This window comes from Anarrhichthys ocellatus, unplaced genomic scaffold (genome assembly GCF_004355925.1).
Source record: "Anarrhichthys ocellatus isolate YVR2014 unplaced genomic scaffold, GSC_Weel_1.0 scaffold76, whole genome shotgun sequence".
NCBI lineage: Eukaryota > Metazoa > Chordata > Actinopteri > Perciformes > Anarhichadidae > Anarrhichthys > Anarrhichthys ocellatus.
The window spans coordinates 338,407-345,551 of NW_022280106.1; positions in this window are offsets into that span (position 1 = coordinate 338,407).

Genomic DNA, 7,145 nt, shown 5'->3' on the forward strand with positions numbered 1-7,145 from the left:
GTGCTGCAAACATTCACAGCTTTAGCAGTTTATCTGTATGACATGTGAAACATGTTGGTAGCCTGTGAGTCTGAGATGAAGCTGATGAGGAGGAAGAGTTTCAACGCTCAGGCCACATTCCTTTCTCCATCTCACATTGTTTTCACGACACTGTCTGATAGGAGCAATATGTTACCTTAATGATGTCAGGAGAATTTCCGACATCATTGGATGTGGATGAACATGTTACATTCCCCCATCCACTGATCCAGGTCTTATCTCAAGCCTAGGTGGATTTGGAAAAGCTACAAATATTGGCCTTGTATTTTTGGCCTTGATGCTTTGGAATAAAATAGAAAGAGAACACCTGTGCACCTGGTGGTGTTTATACATTTCAAAAAGTCACAATGAGAGAAAAAACAGCTTCCTGTGTGGTTAAGGTTTTAACAATAAAAAGGTAGAACCCAGACAAGGAAGAAATGAGAAACTATCTCTTGTGCAACATGCATGTGCGTGCGTCACTGTGCTCTTATCTAGCACCAAAGCTCATTCAGTCACCTGTATTCAGAAACACCCTCGAACAACAACTACATCAGATTTCATGTAAACTTTATTCCCAGGAAAAAATATTTACAAAATGAGCACATTAGAATAGAAATTTACTATGTACATGTTAAAGACCTTTTCTTACTCTGTGCACAGCCCCTCTGCCTACTGTGGCTTTTCCCTGATTAAGAAATTGTCTTCTCATTTAAAAAAAAAAAAAGAAAAAAAAAAGTGACTTTAGTTCATAAACTCAATGTTTTCAGTCTGTTGGAGTCTTTGGAAAGCAGCACCAGGACAGCCGGACATCACCTGTAAGAAGGACAGAAAGGGTTTTTGTGTATTTGTACAGGTTGCAATGAGCAAATGACATCAAAAATATCAATATAAATGTGAAGCAGCCTCCTGGAGGCAGAGAGGACGAGGCGAGAGAGAGGCCGTTTCTCATTTCTGTCACTTTGGATCTAATCCAATCAAGAAACTGTGATGGATTTTTGGAATGTTTTTGCCAGATCTTACACATTGCACCTTTACAGGCACTGGAGATCGGTTTCCCTCTGCTTCCCATCTTCTGCCACCATAAATAAATATTCAATCAACAGACATGGGAGCAGTATTAATCTTCTCATCTAACTCTCTGAAAGAGGCTTATAAGTCTACTATTTTACTGACATGTTTCTACTTCAGGTTTAAGCTGAATACTGCTGTGAAACATTAATACAATCCCTCCTTCATTACCAGTTTACAGCCTCATGTTGACATTCCAGAACAACATGAATGCATGTGCAGATAAGGCAATCATCACTTAAACCAGGACCTAATCTCTCTCCATGCTACTTATCCACTTTCAAATCGGATTGATTAACATGTCCCTTTGTGACTCATAATGTAGAGAGGCAGGTGGCTGCTACAAGAGCAATGTTGTCCTTAGGTGGAGGCATGTGTTCATTGGAGCAATGTCCAGCAATAAAACCCTCAACATCATGTGCTCTTAGTCGGGGTTGAAGCCAGGATTTTACAAACACAGGAGATCCAGTTTCCTCAGTTTAGCCCCACCTGCTAACAAATTATTTTGTTTTTTCGACCACCCACCCAAAACAATCCGTGTCCCAACTCCATCCATACCAAATATCAGCAGGTTTGATGTAAGACAAAATTAAGTATACTGAAACAATTCTGCATGCATACAAACAAAACCAACACGTTTGGGAGTTTGATGTTGGTGTGCACTATTCTCCCTCCACACACAATGAGTGTAGTGAGACATCTTCAGAAAAACCTTTTAAAACAAACAAAAACAAACAGATTCAATGTTTGGAAGAGTTTGGGTCTCCACATTTCGTTCCTAATGTTATTCTAAAGTCGCCATCTGATTAACATCCTACGGTACACATACTGTATCTTTTCATCATTTGTGTAAAATGACCAAAGTATGTTCATTTCTTCCTGCAAAAATAGTATTGCCTATAAAGTTTAGTTTAAGTATAGAATGTCTCGAATTGGGACACAGCCATGAATCTTTTTTTATTTTTTATAAAAACAGTCAAATGTAAAGACATGTCATTTAGAGTCAGCATTTGAAATGTGTGATTACAGAATGTCAACTCTGTCTCAGGACGTTAAAAAAACAACATGACTTGACCTGAGTGGCCTCCATTGCAGCTACAGCCTTGCTCTCAGTACATCTTTGTCTCACATTTAACACAGTTAAGTTACAGTGAGGAACCAGCCTCATTGTTCACGATGCACTGTTTGTTCTTGACGACGTCATTTCCCACAATTCCATATCTTAAGATCACTAGCCAGTTTAGATTATATGGGAATCAGGCGTGGGCCCATTAAAGTGAACTATCTGGAACTAGTGTATGGGAGGAGTGTGCATGAAGCAGACTTATGATCCCTGCATTATGTGGCTGAGAGAGGAGGCCTAGCCATACCTACGTACTGCACTCCATTCCACTGGATCAATACGCACTGCTGAGTTCCATTAAAATGCAATTGCGCCTTTTGGCCGAAAGGGGGTCTGGCTGGCCACTCGGTTACAAGCAAACTGACGACTATAATAATGCAGAACTGTGAAGGTGAGCAGAAAGGGTCAGGCTCATTAATTAAAAGCTGCCACGGCAGCCAGAGAAAGGAAAAAAAAAATATTAGAGGTATATTCATGAGCAGAGTGAGCAAGCAGGGTCCTGTTTGTGAGAGGGTGCCCGTTCCTCAGGACTGGCTTCATTATGGGTGTCATCTGACCACTGACAATAATGTGAGATATGTAAGAACATTTTCTGGGGGGGGAGAGCAGAGGGAGGACTGCCATGCAAACGTGCAAGGATGCCAACAGCAATGATGAAAGTGTTACAGCTGTGGCAGTGAGCAGCTAATGACAGAAGCAGACTGGCAGAAAGGGTGATGGCAGGGCAATGTGCTGAATATTTATGGATTTCTATGATTGTTTGCTGGTTCCACCGGCCCAGACCTTCAGAGGATCATACATTCTCCAGAGACTTTTAGAGACAGTAACAGGTTAAAGTCAGGAGATTGAGTGGGTTAACAGCTGTGAGCAAGTTACAATGACAGCCTGTGGACAGAGAGGATGCTGAGGGGGCCCCGGGTTAGGTGATGATGATGATGAGGAGAAATACGCACCATCTCTTGTCAGAGAAGCCTCTCTGCTTTGCCATACGCCGCCTGCAGAGCCACGTCGGAGCTCTTTAACACCCCCAGCTCCACGTCTTTGTCAGCTGGAGACCTGCCTTCGGTCCATCCATCAAACCCTCTGTTGTCGTGACCCGACACGGCTCCACTGCGGCAGTCATCTTCCCACGTAATCCGACACGGGGCAACAACACGCACAGTCCCGTTCAACTCCTTCCCCATGCACTTCTTCTTATTTTCCTCCCGGGCTTCCAGAGGCTTCATGCCGCCTTTGGAGAGCCTCTCGGACAGTTTCCTGGCCCACTGCGTAAAGCTGATCTCCAGTGAGCCTGTCCTGTCCTCTGTGTACAGCTGAACGTTCCCCGTGTACCACAGAACCCACCACATCAGACTAAGGGAAATAACGAGCGAGCCCGTGTAGATGAGGAAATCCCCATAGAAGCGGCCGTCCACGTTCAGGTTGCCGAAAATCCCGACCAAAAGTACAACCAGACCGGCTGCATCAAAAACAACGGCGAGGAAGAATAACGGCGCGCAGTTCCCCACGAAGCTGTGGGCCATACCGGAGGAGAGAGGAGAACTTGTTTTTCAGGACGCACATTTCTCCAACTTCCACCTGTGCGGTGTTCACCTGTGAACAGCCCCGCCCTTCAGCTACGTCACTGTATCTGGTGGGCAACCAGGGGATCTCATATCAACATACTGCAATCAATTGTAGCCTACGGCGTAAATTTCACTAGTCCACGTTCTACAGACTCATTCATGCGGGAACAACAAAATACCGTTCTCTCAAGTTTAGGTGGACACGGTCTATGACTCAGCATACATCTTACACAATATGTAGAAAGTTCATTAACAATATGTGAAGGGCTCACTTGTCCAAAATCACTGTTTTCTATTGGAGCTGAAAAACAGTACTCGTGAAAATTGTCCATATTGAGGTCCTATAGCCAAACCAAACCGCTTCATTCACTGTGGGCGGTGACAGGAAGCTCATAGAGCTCAGAATGTCAGAACATATTGTAGTCTGCTGTAACCAAATAGTTAAGACGTCCGGAATCATGTTTCCCGGCATGGCAGCGGGACTATGGCGATATCACGCGAGAGTCACAGGGTCACAAGATCACACAAAGTTTCATCACGTCAGGCTTCAAGTGAAAGTTTGTGTCCGGATTGTGTAAGTTTCGTGTTGCTTTAGATAGCCCATCACCATTAACCGGAAACTAACCAAAACTGCATAATGAAATACAAAAAGCACTTTCCCTTTCCTTTTTGGTTAACGCCCATGTTAAATTAACAGGTGGACCATATATAAACCTATGGACCAACCTGCATAACTTGTCCACAATGTCCTCAGTGGTATCGTCGACATACACTGAGGAGCTACTGACAGCTATGGGAGTGCTTTGGGTGTGTTTGACGGTTGTTCTAAAGCAGAGGTCTTCAACAGGGGGTCCGCGAAATGTTTGGTTGATTAGACAATTTTTTATTTTTTTTTCCAAACATGAATCTGTCCATTATTTGTAATTGTTCAGTATTGTATGTAAGATAACAGGTATGTTTATGCATGGCAGTGGCACTAATAGGCCATCACTCATTTTCATTTCCACATTTATGTTTAAAATGAAAACGTCAATTTGAATAGCTTGTATGCATGATTATCATGCAATTGACAGACAATGTTGATATTGGCATTGGTATCAGCTGTTTATAAAAGGCAGTGGCACGCCACCCTACTCACTGTACCTTGCACATGTTTAAAATAAAAACATGAATATATGAACCTGTGTATTATTTGAATAGCTTAGTATTGAATGCACAATAAAGAGGTATGTTTATACATGGCACTAGGCCCAGTTTAATATAAAAACACAATTTTATACAATATATATAGTCGGGGGTCCCTGCTCCATCTCTCTATCAGTTTGGGGGTCCTTGGCCTGAAAAATGTTGAAGACCCCTGATCTAAAGCAATGGCGGCACATAAAGAGGTTAGCATAGATGCTGCTAAAGCAACACTTCTCTCAGAACTAGAGAGTATGTCTTTATTGAAAGAAGAGCAAAGAACGACACTGAAGGCTTTTCTAGATGGAAAACATGTTTTCATTCTTCTCTGACTGGCTTCAGTAAGAGTTTGATTGACAGCTGGTTCATAAGACCCCCCTTTGAAACAGCTTCTCAGATAGTTTTGAGGTAAATGGTTGACATTTTGTCCAGACATTTCTCAAATGACTTTGGTGATCCCCTAACTTTTCTCCAAGCACCACCATGAGTTTCACATTTAGGGTTTTAAATTAAATGTCTTGAACAACTTTTGGATGGTTTGCCATGAATTTGATACAGACATTCATGTTCCCCTCAGGATGAATTGTAATAACTTTGATGATCCCTTACCTTTTCATCTAGCGCCACCATCAGGTCAAGATTTTAATTCGTCCAATACTTAAGTTTATGACCAAACACCTGCAAAACTAATGACATTCCCCTCAGCCTCAGCTGTACGTTGGGTTTGTGCTAATTAGCAAATGTTGTCAAAAAACATGAGTTAGAATGCTTCCCATATGAAGCACAAGTGGCAAAAAGTTAATTAGAAAAAAAAAATCCAACAACCGTTACAATAATGATGTTTTAAAACATTGTGTCAAGTTCGAATGTTGTGAAATCGGAAGGTTTAATAGCTTTGACGTAACAGGTGACTGATATTTATTTTATAAGTTGAAAGGTTTGGGGCCCACTGCGGTGAATTGACCTGCAGTATCAAACAATGCACAACCATAACAATACAACTGAGCATTACTTCATGAGGAGAGGATGTAGTGCATCGTTTAATAATCAAATAAAAATGTCGGGCAACTGAAAGTGAAACACACACAGTAGAAACTATTCCATTTAAGAAGCTTCACTGTGCTCGGTTGGAGAGGCTGTGTAAGCATTGTTAGCTACTGAAATTCATATTAAGTTTACTGATGGAAAAGATGTGTCAAGACATGCAAATATTTATCGAAACAATGGACTGTACTCGTATGGCGCTTTTTCTAGTCTTCCCGACCACTCAAAGCGTTGTCACACTACTTGTCATCATTCACTATTCACATTCACACACTGATGACAGGGGCTAAGTGACAACTGCCTATCAGACCCTCTGATTGAAGGACGACCCTGCTCTCCACTTAGCCACAGTCGCCCACAAAATGCTTGCAGTCTGAAATATAACACAAGCCAGGGCAATAGAAATTTCCCCCTCTTCTTCGATTGTGTTCTACCTCATTTATGGTTTGACCATGTGTAATCATTTCAAAATTCTTATCTAAATGGCACTTGATAAGCAGTGACCCCCACACCTTATTGAAACTGCAACCTATGTTGAATAATTTCGTGATTTATTAAGCCCTGTGATTAAATGGAAGACGCATCAGATTACATGGATTTCCTTCAGTGAAGCCCTTCATGGCTCAAAGTGATTTCTCTGCCATATGCCAGGCCTTTGACAAGGAAATAGGAATGTAATGGGGGATGATGATGTGTCTCCCTCACAGCCAGCAGAGAGACCTCACCTGCTAAATAGGCCTTCTGTGTGTCGTTACAGTGACTAATTCTAACAACATGGATGCCCACACAGTATCTGTGCACATTCATTTAACTGCTAGAGGGCGCCAGTCATCTTTCAAACACATCTGATTCTGTCGGGATCACTGCATTGGAAATACGCTGCATTGCTTAACCAGCAGTACCAAAGTGAAGATCTGGAAAAGCACCATCTAAAACCATTTATCTCCTTACATACAGGACATGCTGCTTATGCATATTACACACATATATTTATGGACATATATACGGTATATAGGTTATCAACAACTAACATCACCAAATGTGATCTGGCCCCAAGAAGTTCCTTGTTATGTTCTAAGCAGATTGTTCATGCACACACAACCCCTCTTAATACACCTCAACATACACATGAAGTGTGCAAA